At 34.6% G+C, this 19,379-nt stretch overlaps 1 protein-coding gene across 3 annotated transcripts in view; it reads right to left on the bottom strand.

The window, feature by feature from the left end:
- The window catches only part of FOXP2 (forkhead box P2), a 632,923-nt gene that overhangs the window by 390,159 nt on the left and 223,385 nt on the right, over nt 1–19,379 (bottom strand). For all 3 annotated transcript variants that reach the window (XM_081038544.1, XM_081038543.1, XM_081038539.1), the window contains one exon: nt 1,214–1,304. The gene's annotated coding sequence lies outside the window, so the exon portion shown is untranslated. The remainder of the gene's footprint in view (nt 1–1,213; nt 1,305–19,379) is intronic.

Below are 19,379 nucleotides of genomic sequence, written 5' to 3'. Positions count from 1 at the left end.
TATGCCAAAGTGCTTCAAAAATCTTAAAAGCTAAATAAATATGGAATAATTTTGTTTGTATATTTGAAAAAATGATAAAGTTCGTATAAATCAAGAAAAAGTCCACAGGCAAAATAGTAGGTGAAATACCAAAAAATATTTGACCTTATAATTCAAGCACACTGACAAAAATCTCTCAGGAAGATAGGGAGCCTCCATCTGGAGAAGTTTTAGAGAAGGGTAGAACAATGTGGCTGGAACAGGGAGAATCCCAAGGCCTGTTGGTGATGGTGAATCCCCTGGAGGAAGAATTCTGGGGCAAGAAAAAAAATTCTGAAGAAGCCAGGGCACCAAGGTTTCCCTCTTTTGGGGGGTAAAAACTTGGGAGAGAAATGATACAAATTCTTCACTTAAAATTTATTTATATTTTCTTTTTATAATTATATTATGACACATATGACCACTTATGACATACTGTTTGACTGATACCATCATTTAACAATGGCTCTGAAAAACTAATTTTATAGAAACATTATATACTAAGACAGGGGAACAAAATCTGCGTCTCTTGGAAACACATCTCATCTTGTCTCCGTGGTCCTTGCTTTGTACCAAAAAATGGATTTAAAGTTTTCTAAATTGATACAGTTACCAAGGAAAACCTCCAACAGATTTAAAGAAGTGCAAGATTAAAAAGAAAACAAATGCTTTCTAGACAGCTGACTTGCTAGGTCTCAAAGAGTGTTTAAGAAAAATCAAACTTTTTAGAAAAAAATTACAAATATGTTATTCTCTTTATTTTCTGACATTTCTAGATCCCCCCACAACCTTAATATCAACTGAATCTTAATAAATTAACACTGAAAACATCAGCATATAAGGCCAGCATAATGGTAACAGAAAATACTCCAAGGGCTTTTCTTGCCTAATCATGTCAATATTTTAAAATCAAATTCACATTATGCATACACTTAGGTTAATTTTCAAAAAAAAAAAAAAATGAGACCAGATTTAATAGGAGAGAGAGCACAGCCAGGAGCAAAATGGGAAGCCCAAGAGAAGAGACGGAGGTAAATATTCCTCTCGCCAGACTTGACATGTCTCTGGTTTACTGATAACATTTTGACCTTTGGGCAAAGATACTGAACCCAAAAATTAAAGAATAAAATAAACATTAGAAAAACAGAAATAAGCACAATGAACAAAAGATAATTATTCCCAAAAGGCCACTTACCTATTTCTCGCAGATCTTCCACAAAACCTTGAAGTCAACCTTGATATAGAGTCCTCAGTAAATTCAATCCCAACATCACAGTAGAGCAGCCCTGTTAACAGAGGCAAATAATTGTCACTGCTTTGAAAATCAACTCTGAATTTATGTCATAATTAGTTCAACGACTTCACAGAACATAAAACATATTCAACCTCAAATACGGATAACTGTTAATGCATTCATTGCTTTTTGAATCTTCAATATGTTTGAAATGCTTTTCTACATTTTAATTTAGAGAACTTCAAATCCATTGTTTCATACAAAGGAAGGACCATGGAGACAGTCTGAGATACATTTCCAAGAGATGTAGATTTTATTTCCTACTCTTACATCGCTTTGGAAGTTTTAAACTTTTGGTGATTAATTTTTAAATTTATAGAATAAAATTATTTATGTCTCAAGGTTCCCAACTGAAAACATGACTGATTTCAATTGCCTCTTCAACACATACTTAATGAGCTCTGAAGGCCTTTATACAATTAACGAATTGGTAGTAAGCATTTTTTCCTTACAATCACAGTGTAAGGGTTATTACCTTAATACTTACTTTAATTTGTATTTTCCAGATCCATTTCCTATTTAACCACTCTCTTTTCTGGTCTCTTCCCTCTTTAACCTGAAATATTTAGCTCATACTACCTTTCTTAGGCTAAAATAAGTGATCTGAAGGTCCAATAAAAATTATGGACTTGGTGGTGTACAGATACAAAATGGGTTTGACTTGCACACCAACACTGACCGACTGGTAGTGACCACGTGGAAGGCGGTGTGGAGGCTCAATGTGAGTCCGCGGCAGGAAGGAGTGCAGTGGTCAGTTAGCAATGTCTGCGATGGGCACTAAAGGGATGGGTGACAGCATATGCCACCTTTGTTGAGCATTTAGACATTTCACTCATTTTATTTAATAGTTTCCAAACACTGTTGGCTACAAGTCCTTTCTTCCAATGAAATCTTAGTGAGGGGGTCAATTAATGAAACAGATAAAAATAAAGCATTCTGGTTGAAACAGAATCCCAAATACTCAGCATCACCACTATTATTTCCCCAGAAGGTGGGGAATTAATTTGCGGGGGTATTCCACAAAGCCTTAGTATTTTACAAAGTCTAACTTGAAACCACTGTTTAAGTTAGTCATAAGTATTAAGGTAACTCAAGAACATAGAAATTAGGTTAATTCAAACTCCTTTTCGTCACATTCTTACATTCTTTGTCTACTGCTTCTGTTTTCCTTATTTCTCTTACAGATCAAATTTTGCACCCGGGTAGGCTCCACTCTTTACTGTTCTTGTGTTAATCTTTCTTCCGTAATTATTTCCCTCCTGTTACATGCCACCCAAAGAAACAGATTTCTTTTCTTCTGTATTGTATTTTATTTTATTTTTTAATCTAATCTGCCATCTTGGACCTTCTCCAAGCAACAGATTTCTTATTAAAACCTAGCAGTCAAAGTTATTCCCTAATTCCATACTATTTATTTATCTTTTCCCACATTCATGGATATCAATTTCCCTTACATCAATCTATAAATTCTAGATTTAGAAAAAGACCTACAAACCCATTTTAAAAGTATATGCTATAAAAGGCCTATTAATAGCAAAGTAAAATTCAAAAATGAAGGACAAATAGATGGATGCCAAGTATTATGATGCAGGAATATAGAGTTCAGAAATATACCCACTATCAATGAGAGCTTCATATATGGTAAGGGTAACATCACAAAGTAAAAGAAACTTTGGTGGTGACACATTGTATGGAGAAAGAAAAACAGTCTCAGGATATGACAAAAAATAAACTTAGCTACTTATTTTACACCACATGAAAATTTAGATTCCAATGAGATTAAAGAGTTTTAATGAGAAAGTTACCTTTTCAAAGCTAATAAAACAAGGTTAGGTAACTATTTTTGAGATCTAGAAGTAACAATTCTGAAATAAGGCTTAAAATCTTAAATAATCAGGTATAAAACTGATGAAGTTGGCTAAATCAAAATGAGAATTTTTTTAGTGAAGATTTTTAGATAAATTCCATAGATAAACTGAGAGAATACCTAAAACCAACAAGGAATTAATATTAGAATATACACTCAAAGGAAACTAATAAAAAAATGAGCAAAAAACCTGGAAAGGCTGTTTCTCAGGAGAAGCATTCAGGATAGCTATAAAATAGTTTTAAATGCTCAAAATCACTAGTTATCAGGAACATGAAAATTAAGAAATCAATGCGATACCACTATACTTGTATGTTATCAGAATAACATAAATTTGAATGCTCAATTCTGTCTAGTGTTGCCAAGAATACAGAAAGATGAGTGAACACTCTCTTGTTTACTGCTAATGGAAGCTTAAACAATACAGTTATTCTTTTCTTTCTTTTTTCCTTATTAAATATATTGGGGTCACATTAGTTTGTAAAATTATATAGGTTTCAAGTATACAATTCTATAATATATCATCTATATATCACATTGTGTATTCACTGCCCAGAGTCAGTTCTCCTTCCATCACCATATATTGGATCCCCTTTACCCTCTTCTACCACCCCTCCTCCCTCACCCTCTGGTAACAAAACTGTTTTCTGTGTCTATGAGTTTTTGCTTCCTATGAGTCTTGTTCATTTGTTGCCTTCAGTTTTATATCCCAGATATGAGTGAAATCATATAGTTCTCAACTTTTTCTAGCTGACCTATTTCACTTAGCATGATAATCTCAAGATCCATCCATGTTGTTACAAATGGTAGTATTTTATCTTTTCTTACGGCTGAATAGTATTCCATTACATATATGAACCACAACTTCTTTATCCAATCATTTATCAAAGGACACTTTAGCTGATTCCACGTCTTGACCACTGTGAAAGATCCTGCAATGAACACAGGGGTACATATATCTTTATAAATAAATGTTTTCAGATTTTTGAGGGTAGATATTCAGAAGAAGTTTTCTATTCTTAATTTTTTGAGAAACCTCCATGCTGTTTTCCAAAGTAGATGTACAATTTACACTCCCACCAACAGTTTATGAGGATTCCTTTTTCTCCACAGTCTCTCCAACCCTTGTTATTACTTGTCTTGCTGATAATGGCCATTCTAACAACTATGATGTTGCATCTCGTTGTGGTTTTTATTTGCATTTCCCTAATAGCTAGTGAAGTTCAGCATCCTTTCATATAGCTGTAATACAGTTATTCTTAAAAACAATATGAAAGACCTAAAATTCCTACCCATTCTTTATGGATCCAAAACAACTTGCACAGAAATCTACTGTAGCATATATCAGCTTAGATTTTATTTCACTTTTTTACTGACATGTGTTTCTCTCCCACTAGTTTCTCCATGTTCACTATGCAAAATTAATGTTTAAAATTGATATATCAAGAAATAGCAATCTGGGAATCATTTCAAATTATGGATGGGAATGCCAAAAGCTTGTTGCCTCTGGAGAACTGTCCTAGTGGGAAGGTGCAAGGCAGAGGACTGCTATTTTTCATTGTAATGAGCATTTGTTTAATTCTATTTTTTAACTCTGTGGATGTACTTCTTGAATAAAAGTCAAATTTAAAACAAAAGAAAATGCAAGATGCTAACTAAAAATATGAAGAACATTTCACCACTGAAACATGCAGATTTTATTTAAATAAAACTTTAATAAAAGTACATAGTATTTTAGTAACTTAAACTTCATGAAAGAAGAAAAGCAACATGTCATAGGTTACTGGTCACAGTTATCATAATGATCACTTAATTATACCAAATGATCACTTAAGAACTGAATGATCAGTTAATTCTTTAACAAAAAAACGTATGAAAACAACAACTTAAGTTAGTAAAAGAAAATAAGATCAACTGGAAAAGGCAAAGCCAGAGCCAGAGAGGCTAATTAGAATTCTCTCACATATACTGTACACATCACAGGTATACTGTACACATTACACATATACTGCACACATCATACATATACTGTACATGTTACACGTATACTCTACACATCTCACATATACTGTACACATCACACATATACTACACACATTTCATGTATACTGTACACATCTCACGTATACTGTACATATCACACATATACTGTAAACATTCACATATACTGTACACATCACACATGTACTGTACACAGCTCATCTATATTGTACACATCTCACATGTTGATTAGCAGTTATTCTTTTTTTTTATTCTTTTCTTTTCTTTTTTCTTTTCTTTTTATTTTATTTATTTTTCTTTTTTTTATTTTTATTTTTTTATTCTTTTTTTTTTTTTAATTTTTTTTTGTCTGGAACAGCTGACTGTTCCAGGCACTGTCCAGACTCTGAGATGAAGTCAGAAACTTCTCTCATGGAGGAGTGTGCAGTGTAGTGAGGGAGATGTAAGGTGTGCCGAGACAGTGTGCTGAGCAACAGGTATGTGTGTGTGTGTGTGTGTACATGCATATGTGTGTATATATATATGTGTGTATGTGTGTGCATATGTGTATGTATATAGTATATGTGTATGTGCATATGTGTGTGCATGTGTGTGCATGCATATGTGTGAATGTGTGCATATGTGTTTGTGTGCATGTGTATGTGTGTATATGTGTGTATATGTGTGTGTATGCATGTACATATATATGCATGTTTATATGTGTGTATGTATTTATATATGTATGTATGTGTGTATTTGCATGTTTGTCCATATGTGTATATGTGTGTTTATATGTGTGTATATACGTGAATGTGCATCTGTGTGTTAGTATATATGTGTATGTGTATGTGTGTATGTGTGCATATGTGTGTGTATATATGTGTGTATATATGTGTATGTGTTTATATGTGTGCATGTGTATATATGTGTGTATGTGTGTATGTGAATATAAGTGTATGTGTGTGTTTGTGTGTGTGTGTATGGCAACACCCAACATAAGCCGAGACAGTCAAAGGAGACTTCCTGGATAAAAGCATCTCCATGCAGTTCACATTTACAAGTACTTCCTTTTCTAATTTCTTCTAGCCTTTTAAATTGGATTACAAATTTATTTAAGGTTTAATGCAGTAGGAGAGGAAAGCATCACTGACATTCCCAAAGAGTTTGACCTGTCTTCTTTGAGGAACTGGATTAGATGAGAGAACAATTGCTAGGTGATTTAGTTTTGTCGCATTTTTTTCGAGAAACTTTTTTTTACATTATTGACTATATTCTCTATGCTGTATTTCACATCCTTGTGACTGTTTTGTAACTACCAATTTGTATTTCTTAATCCTTTCACCTTTTTCACTCTGTTCTCCAACCCTCCTCTCATCTGGCAACCACCAATTTGTTCACTATATCTATGAATCTGTTTCAGTTTTGTTTATTCATTTACTTTGATATGTTTTTATATGTTTTTAGATTTCACATATAAGTGAGATCATATAGTATTTGCTTTTCTGTGTCTGACTTATTTCACTTAGCATAATACATTCTATATCTATCCATGTTGTCACAAATGATAAGACTTCATTCTTTTTTATGGTTGAGCAATATTCTATTATATATATCATGTTTCCCCGAAAATAAGACGTAGCCGGACAATCAGCTCTAATGCATCTTTTGGAGCAAAAATTAATATAAGACCCGGTGTTATTTTACTAGAAGACCGGGTCTTATATAAGACTGAGTCTTATATTAATTTTTGTTCCAAAAGACACATTAGAGCGGATGGCCTGGCTAGGTCTTCTTTTCAGAAAAACACAGTATGTACCATTTCTTCTTTATCTATTCATCTATTGATGAGCACTTAGATTGCTTCCATATCTTGGGCATTATAAATAATGCTGTACATAAGTCTTTTCAAGTTAGTGATTTGGATATCTTCGGATAAATATCCAAAAATGAAATTGCTTAGTCATATGGTTTTATTTTTAATTTTATTTTTAATTTTTTGAGGAAACTCCATAAAGATTTCCATAGTGGTTGCATCAGTTTGCAAATCCACCAAGAGTGCAGAAAAATTCCCTTTTCTCCACATCTTCACCAACAATTGTTTTCTGATTTATTAATGATAGCCATTCTGACAGGTGTGAGGTGGTATCTCATTATTATAATTTGCATTTCTCTGATGATTAGTGACATTGAGAATCTTTTCATGTTTATTGGCCACATGTATCCTCTTTGGAGAAATGTCTGTTTAAGTCCTCACATTTTTTAATTGGATTGCTTGGATTTTTTTGGTGTTAAGTTGTATGAGTTCTTTATAAATTTTGGATATTAACCCTTTATCAGATGTATCATTGATGAATATCTTCTCCCATTTAGTAGGCTGTCTTTCCATTTGGTTAATGGTTTCCTCTGCTGCCCAAAAACTTTTTAGTTAGACATAGTCCCATTTGTTTCTAGGAACTTTTTGATACTCAGGGAAGAGATTTATTTTTTTCAGGTGTTACTTGGAACTCTTTGTTAATATATTCTACCCTACTATATTTAATTAACAAACCAGAAGATATGTCCTAAAAGAAATACTATCTTTTAATTGTTTTCTAAATTAAAATTTTTAAAAAGTTACATCATACAAAGCTTAGGTGTAAAACAATTGTCTATTGACTTTGCAAAATAGCATAATCGAAATTTGAAGGAATATACCAAAAATTTCAAATAAATAAAATACATTTGTTGTGATGTGTAACTGATGTCCAAAAGTAAAATTTACACCAACATTTTAAATACTGTTTTCATACTATATAGCATATATCTTCTTGGAGACTGGTGAGAATTAAGAATTATTTTGTTATCTCAAAACAAGTTAGTTGACTATAGTCAAATAAGAGAAAGTAAATAATTGTCCAGTGTTTAAAAGACTGATAGTATAACCAAAATTTCAGTGAACAGTTAACAATTAAACAACCAAACCCCAGCAAGGCAACAAACACGTAAGTTTAATTCCAGTTGTTGGATAACGGGGATGTATGCTAGTAGGATGAAAGAACCAATCATAGGCTTCTGCGGAATGGGGAAAGTCTTTTCTTTTGCAGAAGACAGATAGCCTGTATGCTATATGAATAGTTACTATATTCCTACCAAAATTTACAAAGGTCTTAGAAGGCATTTTGCAGCAGGCATTTCTTTAATCAGGCATTTACATGAAAGGAACATAAAAATCATTATCATTTGTACAGATATTGCAAATATCAAGAAAGGAAACAGCTCCAGTTTCTTTAAAAGTTGGTTCTGCAAAAGCTAAATGCTGTGAAACTGCCAACAGGTACAGAGTCCTCCCTGTCATCAGCCCTGCAACTGATCAAAGCAGTGCAAACTCCACAGGGGCAGGGATACTTGTGTTTCATTTACTTTTGAGTCCAATAAACCTAAACTACTGCCTGGCACGTAGTAGGCACTCAATCACTATGTATTGAATGGATGTACTAATCTATAGACTAACCAACAGGGAACTGGGTAGGCATGGGAATTTACAAATAAAATTCTAGGTAGAACAAACAGTGGATCTAAACGAGGGCAAAGGTATTGCCCTTAGGTAATCCTGATTGAAAATTTAATTCAGTGATTTTCCAAAGAGGTGGAAACAAAGGAGTGTTCTGTGCCACTTGTCTTAATCTAATATGGCACAACATTAATTTTATTTTGGAATGTCAAGTAACATTAATTGAGAATATACATTTTGAAGTTTATTTGAGTATAGGATTTTATTTTGAAAGATTGAAAAATATTAATTTAACTCATACCATAATGCAGTAGAATTTGTAGCTTTGGTAGTACTGGAGCCATGCTGAGATGCCTACTGCACACGATGCAATGCTATGAAGCATATATAAGCATATGCATGTAAATACTAATCATAGCCAATCGATCTGAGATTTATCCATGAATGTGGAGCTATAAAACCAAAAAGCACATCTTCAAAACTACTAAGAAGAGTTAACTCAATTATCCACAGAAACTTACACTATCTTTTAGCCATGCTGGATCAACCGCATAGCACCATCTCCACAGAAGGGGGCCTATGCAAGTTGATTTTTGTTTGGTTGACCTCCCCCCAGTTACCAGCATCTGGATCTAAGAAGCGGGCAAATGACACTGAAACCCCACCACACCCCATCAGACCACTAAGGAGATAGGAAGTGAACTGGATAAAAGTTCACGAAAACAACTGAATCCACAATGAAAGGTAAGTGTGCTGACAGTATGGGCACAGTTCAAAACACATTTATTCAGGGCAGGACAACTTCATTTTTAGTCACTCTTTATATTTATAAGTTTGTTTCTAGCTTTGAATTGAAAGTACATTTTAGAGGTGGGTTCAGTCATAGATTATAAAAATTAAATCAACACGCAGACAGTACTGGTAAGGTAGGAGGAGAACAGGCAGTCATTAAAGGGTTAATGCTCGGATGGTTACTTGTAGGATCTTGCCCTCGGACTCCTCAAAGCAAAAGGAAGAGCAGCCTGGTGGAACTGTACAAAAATGCATTATCATACTTAGGCAAGTATGAAAAATACCTTAAAATAAAATTCCATTAAGCTCTATTTCTTTATCCTGGTAAGAATACAACCTGAGGTCTAGCCTCAGTACATTGTTAAGTGCACCATACAATTTTGTCACCTGCAGGCCAACGCTGTCCAGCAGATCTCTAGAACCTACTTGTGGTGCATACCTGAAACTTTATCCCTCTTGGATAGCAATGGTTGAAATTTCAAATTGTACAAAAAACTTTTTTCGTCCTCAATCACTGCAGTTACTGAACACCTACTAAGCACCAAATTTGCTACCTGCTGGACACACAGTGACAACAGACACTCTCCCTGCTGATGGCTGAAGGATAGATTAAGTGGTAGTAAATATGCTTTTGGATGAATGATATTCCATGAAGCTAGATTATAAGTTAAAATGTGATAGTCTGTAAGCAAAAGAAAGCATGGGGTGATACCAACTATAATAGCAATTTGCCAGGTGAAAATACTTATTTATGAGGCAGGTGGACAAAGTCTGAATCAGAACTGAATTTCCTTCTGAAGTTCTCATGAAGTAACAGAAAGAATAAGTCTTACACTGTAAAAGCTGACGACTTTTGAATATATTTATTTTTTCTCTACTTCTTATAAAAAGCTACTAACAGTAAATAATTATGATGACATTTGAAGTTAGAAAAAAGGCTCAAGTAGACATATCCAGCTTTTCATAAGACACATAACTTTAATAAAAACTTTTAAGTTTATTAGAACTATTTTATTAAAATAATTGTCAATTATTGAGTTATAACTATTAAAGTCATATAAATCAGAAACATGTAAATATATGTTGCCCCCACTGGCAAACTGAGTCAATTTCCAAAATAACAGAAACGGTGTTTATTTTTATTATGTTTATTTTGTTTATGTTTATTTTATTTGTTTTGTTTATTTCCAACAGGGTCTGGAAGAGAGAAAAATCACAGTGCTCCTGACACCGTTGCTAAGAAAGTAAAATATTACAAATTGCAAAGAAAAAGAAAAACACTTCAGGCAAGAAAATTAAAGTCTGAATTCTGACCCCAAATTCAAAACTTCTACAACCATAGGTAAGGAATGAAAACAAGCTCCTGGGTTCAAACCCAGACCCGAGTTGACTTTAATTCATTCTACAGAGGCAGGTGCTCAGTGGACAACAGGAACATGGACAAAAATGACCGCAGCTGCTGGCCTGGTGCTGGAGAGGCTTTGTCCACCTCAGTCAGGCCAGAAGAAATGTGACACAGACAATCTGGAGGTCAAGGACCCCCACCTGAGGAAAGTATTTTAAACTGCGTGAGAAAGATTCAGGACGTTGGGAGTTGCAGGATTTCTCAGTCACTTGAGGGATACACAGCCACAACTCCATAAGGAGGCTGATAACGTCTGGTGACTGTAATTGTCACATTTTCTTTAGCATTTGTCAAATGATTCCATCCCCAAATCTCTTATTTGGCAAGCTCAAAGCCCTCACCTAAGACCAGTTCTCTGGGATTCTACCACAACACAACATACTTCCCAAGAAGGCAGCTCTTCTCCATACTGATGCTTTGTGATAAAAAACTTCCTGATGGTAACACCGACATATTGTCATCCAGGATATACTATTTGTTTCGTAAGTACTAAATTAATAGTAAAGCTACTTAAATTTATGAAACACTGGCTTCTTACATACCCACAGCTTTTTATTCAATATGTCCGTTCAGCTGAAGTTCCACCAATACAAACCTGCTTCCATCATCTAACCTAATGTACCCACATAACCCAAGATTTTTTTATTTTTATTTTTTTAGAAAATATAAGCTCTAGAAAGGAATGAACCTTGAGCAATGTTCAGAGCAATAATGAAGAAAATCACTTTCACTGGAATACTGGGCCAGGCAATAGATTATCTTCTGGAGTCAATTTAACAACAGCAAAGAAAATAAAGACAGACCGTAGGTTCAAGGAAGGTGAGATCTGGGGAAGAGGTATGCCTGTTTTACAGCACAGAAACCCCCTAACTGAATTCTGCTTACTTCACAGATCTGCATAGTTCATCTCTGTAAAGAAGCTGTTCTATACAGTAAAACAATCCAGTGATTTGACTTAGGAAACAAAATGCTTTGATAGATTGAATTTTCTTACATAATCTCATATGTAAGTCAATAGAAGGATGTAATACAAATTGCTCAAATTTCAGGCTGACAGTTTTAATAAAAACATTAACTTCTCTTTCTTTTTTTTCTTCTTTCATTAAGAGAAGCAGTCATCCTTTAGCAGATGGCTATCTCTTATGTTGTTTGTTTATTTATCTATTGTTGACAATAATTCTTAATCATCATTTGATTCTGGTGGTTTATTTTACTCTATGTCTTGGTTGAATGCTCTTATAACTCTAGGATGAGATTTATATAAAAACCCCAATACATTAAAATCACTAAAAAATAGTCCATTCACAGATACAACCATCTATTGTATCAATTCCTCTTTTTTGATTTTTAAATAAAAAAATGGTGTAGACTTTAGCAACGTACAATACAAAATAAAGCAAATTATCAAGGTCATGAAGTGGGAAAATTTTTGTGAGCTAAAATTCACAACAGCATGATTAGTTTTATAATTGAAAAAGAGATTGTGCTTATATAAATATATCTTCAGAAATTTTACAAAATACTGTCTTTTCATATATTTAATAAAACAGCTTATGAACTGACAGAGGAGAGCACCCACTTCATAGGTCTTCACCTTTTATGTCTATTTTTATTTAGATGAGATTCTTTAGGAAACTGTCTCCCAAGTATAATCAGGTGAGGTTTTTTTCTAATGACTTAGCCATAAAAACTATGTATACAGTACAACATTTATTAAAAATTCACTGTATGTAAGTACTGTGCTTCCCACATACCAAACCAAACTGACAAGGTGCTCGCTAGGTACTCACAACAGTTAAAAACATATCTCTGAAATTTCAGCATGAAATTCAGAACCACATCTTCAGACTATTTTCTGAATTATCCTAAAGTACTCTTCACTGCATATGAAGTCAAATATTTTAGAAAACCATTTTGGGAGTACCGATATGAAAACCCATAGAAGCATTATCAAAGACAAGAAAAATATTTGCAAGTATACTCCTGTGGCTGTTGAAAATATTTCTCAGTCACTGATTTGACCATGCTAAGTTCTTACGATCCGTTATTGGTCCTCCTTGCAAAGAACTTTCCTGATGAAGTTATCTGTCAGTGGGTTCCGATTTCCAAGACATAAGTATCTATCTAGTTTAGGAGCACATACGAAAGGGGTGAAAGCTACTCTTTAGTCTTCCTTAATGTGTCTGTGTCCACATTTCAGACATAAATTTTAGCAACTTCCCTATTTGTTTTTAATTCCAAAATTACTATAGAATTATTGGATTAATAAATATTTATTGACATATCTGGATACAGTGTCACTAAAGATATAAACAGTTCTCATCTGGCCTATGTAGCTAACAAAATCTCATAGAATGTATTTAAAGAGACTATGCACCATAAGAGAACAGTTATCATCTGTGTGCGTCCATCATAGATGAGAAAATTAATCATTGAGTCAATTATGGAAACATGAAGCATTCTCGATCAGCCAGCAACTTCTGTACTGCATAATGAAAACTTTTATTTGGAAGGATACAATTAAATTTAGTTTACTTTCTAAACAAATAAATCATAATTTGAAATTTTATTGAGACTTTCAACTACAGTATTTTAAATACAAGTGGAATTTCTGGTTGATTCTCAAATACAACCTAGAAAATTCAATTTACAGATTTATCTTTCCTTGCACTCTGACTGATCATATTTTTCTTTTCTATTTTCTTGGGTTGTTTTTCTTTTTTCTTCTTTTGCTTCTTAAAACTTGAACATAGAAGCCATTGTTATCCTCAGACCATGAACTACCACTCAGGGAGAATGTGCTTTAGCCATTGTAACAAAGAAACAAGAAAGTCAAGAAAAGTACCTGCCACAGAGTAAGCTCTCTAAATAATCCTCTGAAAATGAATGAATGAATGAGCCATCATTACTTTGAAAACATATGGCTCTAGTTAGAAAATAAAATAATTTCTGATGTGTAACCTTAAATATTGCACTACTATGGGTCAGGGGAAAAATAATTCTGAAGTACATGTCTCTTTGATAGTGATAAACAAAAAAAAATTATATTAACTCATTTAAGAGGTTCATATTAGTAGGATCATAATTTCATGGTCTAAAAAAAATTGGAAACAAGAACAATGGGATCATGTAATTTGTATACAATACAAAGTACTTAATGCAAGAATAGTACATACTAATAAGGAAAAGGAAATCCTTAACTCTCATTTTTCCTTTCTCATTATGCATCTTTAATTTTCATTACAAATGTAAAATGTATTCCTTTCAATGGTTAATTTTATTAAAAATAATTGTTATCCTGTCTTTTTATCCCCATTCAAAATATCAACAACATGACTACCTTCTAAACAATGTACATTTATTTACAACTATATATTGGCCTCCTGCTGCACCCCTAGGTGCACGCTAAGTTCTAAACCGTATCAAACTCTTTATCAGCAACTTTTTTGTACATAAAGACTGTGTAATATTTGTTTATTCACCTAGAATATCTAGTTGCAAGCATCATGACTTCAGGAATTGAAACAAAAAATATATTTACAGAATGTTCAGCTAGCCCCAGGGAAATTAAAATTTTCTGACCATTGTTTAAGATACAGGTAAAGAATTATATGTCAATTATATCTCAACACACAAAAAAAAGATACAGATAAACACAATGATCTAGTGTTGTTTTTACACGATGCTTAATCATTGGTCTGATTTCATCAAAAAAGAAAAAGTATTTCCTTATCAACTGTTGATCGTGGATCCTTTAAAATATATATTCAACAAAATATATACTTAATAAAATACTTTATTTCCTCACCTTTTTCATGCCTCCTATAACTTAGTGCTACTATCTATAACAATGGAATTCAAGGAACAAATACTAGGAAACACACACACACACAAACACACACACACACACACACACACACAAACACACACACACACACACAGTCCCTGAATAGTCCTAAAGATGATTTTTCAAATTATTTCCTTAAAAGCAGTAATAGTGCCAGAGTCACAGTACCAGAAATGGATGACTTACTACATAGAAGTTGTATCTCCCGTAGATACTTTGGGAGTCTGAAATTGATTTTTTTCATTTTAGCTGATGAGGGTTATAGACTTTACAAATCACTAGATTTAATGGCACCAACATAAAACACTAAAGAAATAACAGCTTTAAGGGCATCAGAAGCAATAGCTCTAGGATCACAGTTCCAGAAAAAGGACCTGGCTGTTCTCTCCTGCTATGTTACTTCTTAAAACACAATATTCTGACAGATATTGTAGTTTTGTTGACAAGAAAGTCTAATATATAGCTTGCATACAAACTTAACTGGTAATTTTCAAAATGTGAGCATTTTTGCACTCAATCGGAATGCTGATTTGCCTAGATTCAGGTCAAATAAACGTGTTCTAATATAACACTACCTATGAGTAAATTCCTTCTTGAACAAAAAGCTGTAACCACATAATAACCTTAACTCTATATCCCACCAGGTAGCCCATAAGTACAGTGCTGTGCTGATGTGATTATTGTAAATGACATAAATGAACAGTACAATTCCAATTCACGTGTTCATGTCCACAACAAACAAATAGATAAACACAATATGGTGTAAGCACACAATGGAGTGTTCAGCCTTAAAAAGGAAAGAAATTCTGAGACAAGCTACAACATGGATGAGCCTCGAAGACATTAATGCTAAGTAAAATAAGCTTGTCCCAAAAGGACAAATGTTACATGATTCCACTTATATGAAATAGCTAGGAGAATCAAAGTCATAGAAACAGAAAGTGGAAAGGTGGTTTCCAGGGGCTGGGAGAGGAGAAAATGGGAAGTTATCATTTAATGGGGACAAGAGTTTCAGTTTTAAAAATTGAAAAAAGATCTGGTAATGGTTGCATAAAAATACAAATGTACTTAATGCTACTAAACCATATACTTAAAAATGGTTAAAATGCTAAATTTTATGTTATGTATATTTTACCACAATTTTAATTAATCAGTTTATATGTTCACATAGGAGTAAATCTCTAAAATTGAGATATTTGATACTTACAATTTAATGTAGAATAGTAACTGAAGGCAATACTAGAAGATGTTCTTTGAAATCTGATAAGAGTTTCAAAAAGTTTTTCAGAAACTCTGTGTAGGAAAGATTATCAACAAGAGAGTTAGGAAAGGTTGCTCTCCTTAGGATCCAGGAAGGTGGTATTTTCAAGAGTTGAACGGGTAACAATTTCAGTCTTAGCAAGAGTACTGGCCACGAGCTCTAGGAAGTCCTGGTGATAAAACTATGATTTGCAGCAAGCAACATTTTCATTTCAAATGTAATTTCGTCTACTGCAGAGGCACTTGCATTTCATGGGCATTTGATGATCACAGCGTCATGGGCCCAATGACATGTGGTTTGGACTCACTCACTGCACAACAGAAGGTAAGGCTAAAACAGGTACATTTTCTTCTTCTTTTTTCTTTTCATTTTTACCTCAAAAATCCTACGATGAGACAGTCCAAAATGAAACGAGATCGTGCTAAACAAATGAGGCTCCCAGGTCAGAAAGCACTCAAGCAATTACTGGGGAAGAGCAGAGAACAAGTGCAAACAACATAGCTTCTAATGATACAACTAGACCAAAGCAGGGCGGAAGTCTAAAGGCTAATAATGTACACAAAGGAAAGAGGAAAGTATGGTGGTGCCCAACACATACAATCGGAACATGGAACGTAAGAAGTAAAACCCAAGGTAAACTAGAAATTGTAAAGCAAGAAATGGGACGGCAAAACACTGCAGGGCCTGGCGTTAGTGAACGAAAATACAATGAAATGGGACAATTCCAGTCAGGCAATTAGGAAGTGTTCTACTCAAGAAATGACAAACTCATAGAAACACAGTGGCTTTAATCCTGAGGCAAGATGTAGCACAGGCAGTTAGGGGCTGCAATGCAAGATCAAACCAAATAATATCAATCAGACTTCTAGGAAAACCTATTAACATAACAATCATTCAAGTCTACGCTTCATCTACAGAGGATGAAGATGGAATTGAAAGTTTTTATGCAAGTATGCAAGAAGAAATTGATCACACACCAAAACAAGACATGCTGATAATTACACATCGTTGCAACAAAAATCTAAGAAATAAAGCAGAACCAAATGTCATTGTAAAATTTGGACAAGGGGTCAGAAACGAAGCAGGAGATCATGGATTTCTGCTTGTGAATTTCTGCGTAACCAACAAGTTCTCTGTCGCAAGCATGTACTTCAAACAGTGGAACAGCAGATTGTATATGTGAGCATCACCAGATGGTCACCATAGATATCAAATAAACTATGCCACTGTAAGCAGAAGATGGAGAGGCTATCTGCCAAAAAAGGTGCAGGAGCAGACTGTGGTACTGATCTGACCACAAATGGTTAATATCAGACATTAGAGTAAAGCTGAAGAAGAGGACTAAAAGAATTGTAGTGACAAAACGTAACAAAATACAATTCATGATGGATTTAAAGTCCACATAAAAAACAGATTCTCAGTAAAACTTTTGTGACGTCAGCACCATGGTGGCCTGAGAGGACCTCCAAGTCTCTCCCCTTGAAGGTATAACATGGTGAACAGCTATAATGTGCCAAGGAGCCTCTGCTCAGCACATAAAATGTCTGAGGTATCCGTGCACGGAGACACCTGAAGGTGGCTGTATGGGAGCAGTCAATAGAGACAGGGCGAGGCAGGACAGAAATAGGAGCCGCAGATACAGTCTGGCGCTCGCACAGACCCAGCAGAAGGTAGCAGCGAAGGGTGGGGGTGAGCCATCACTGGGCTGACGAGACCAGAGGGGCAGAGGCAATACCCAGGCCTGGGGGGGGCAATACATATTGAGGCTGAGTCCAGTGTCAGGGGCAAGGAAGCGGGACAAGGATGGCAGCATTCAGTAAACCGTCATCACTGGACAAAAAAAAAAAAAGCCATATATGTGGGGAGCTGCCCAACCTCCCCATTATGTGTGGCCCGCCCAGCAGTAAAATCCTCATTTGGCAGATCACGAAAGTACAGAACAAAACTTTCTAGCCTAAGTGTTCTGTACTTACTGGTAAGAACAGAGACACATATGCATGAATCCACCTCCCTCCACCCTACATACCCTCCCACCCCCATCACAGTTCAGCCTAGTAGAGGCAGACAGGACACCTCAGACAGAGCGGAATGGTTGGCTGCTTCTGGCTATAGCAAGGCAGCACTGGGAACACAGGCCAGCAGACCCATTGCAAGCCACATGCCACCATGGAGATGGTGGCCCTGAGAAAAAAACTCTACAAGAACTATCAGACCCCATTTTAGAAAGAACAATATAACAATAATACAATAGGCATACCAGAAGGAGAAGTGTGGGAAGAACTTTATGTCCTGAGGTAACCAGGACATAAAGAAAATACCCACTTCCTCTGACAATGTGGAGTGCTTTCAACCAACCGCAGAGGCAACACTGACCCACAGAGAGCCTGGAAGCCCCAGCAGTGCAGGTGAAAGAAAACAAAAGCTTGCAAATCAGCACCACCCACTGCAGAACAAAAGAAAGACTTCTACTTATCAACCTGCTAAACAGGTAAGAGTCAAATACAAAAATAAAAATAAAAATGTATCATTCCTACAAATGCCTGGGCAGAGAAATAATCCATAAACAAGGGAGTTCAGAAAGAAAATTAAAAATCACAGAAAATAAATCAAAGACATGGAATACCATCATTTAAATGATAGAGAATTCAAGATCACACTTCTGAAAAAAACTCAACAACGTACAAGAAAACTCAGAAGAGCAAATCAATGAGCTTAGAAATAAAATCAAAAAACAAAAAGAGTACTTTACAAAGAATTGAAACTTAAAAAAAATAACCAAATAGAAACTCTGGAGCTGAAAAACTCAATAAATGAGCTGAAGAATGAACTAGTGAGCTTACAAAACAGAGCAGACCATATGAAGAAAGGAATTAATAATCTCAAAGATAGATATCTAAAAATGACTCAGGTGGAAGATGAGAATCAAGGATAAAAAACAAAACAAAAAAAAAAAAAAAACAAGAAAAAACTCTACAAGAATTATCAGACCCCATTAGAAAGAACAATATAAAAATAATACATAGGCATACCAGAAGGAGAAGGGAACAAAGAGCCTATTCAAACAAAAAGTTGATGAGAACTTCCCAAACCTATGGAAAGAACTGGATCCTCAAACCCAAGAAGCTAACAGAACAGATAATTATCTCAATCCAAAAGCCCGTCTCCAAGACACATTATATTAAAGCTGTCAAAATTAATGACAAAGAAAGAATTCATTTGATTTTCCTTGTAAGTAACCTGTTCTTTCTCTTGCTACTTTTAGGATTCTCTCTTACACTGTTGGTAGGATTGTATATTGGTATAGCCACTATGGGATACAGCATGAAAGTATCTCAAAAAATTGAAAATAGAACTACCTTATGACCCAGCAATTCCACTCCCGGGTATCTACCCAAAGAAATTCAAAACACTGATTTGAAAAAAAT

This window comes from Rhinolophus hipposideros (assembly GCF_964194185.1).
Source record: "Rhinolophus hipposideros genome assembly, chromosome: 25".
Taxonomy (NCBI): Eukaryota; Metazoa; Chordata; class Mammalia; order Chiroptera; family Rhinolophidae; genus Rhinolophus; species Rhinolophus hipposideros.
The sequence above is the reverse complement of the archived record's forward strand: the minus strand, read 5'-3'. Positions and strand labels throughout refer to the sequence as shown.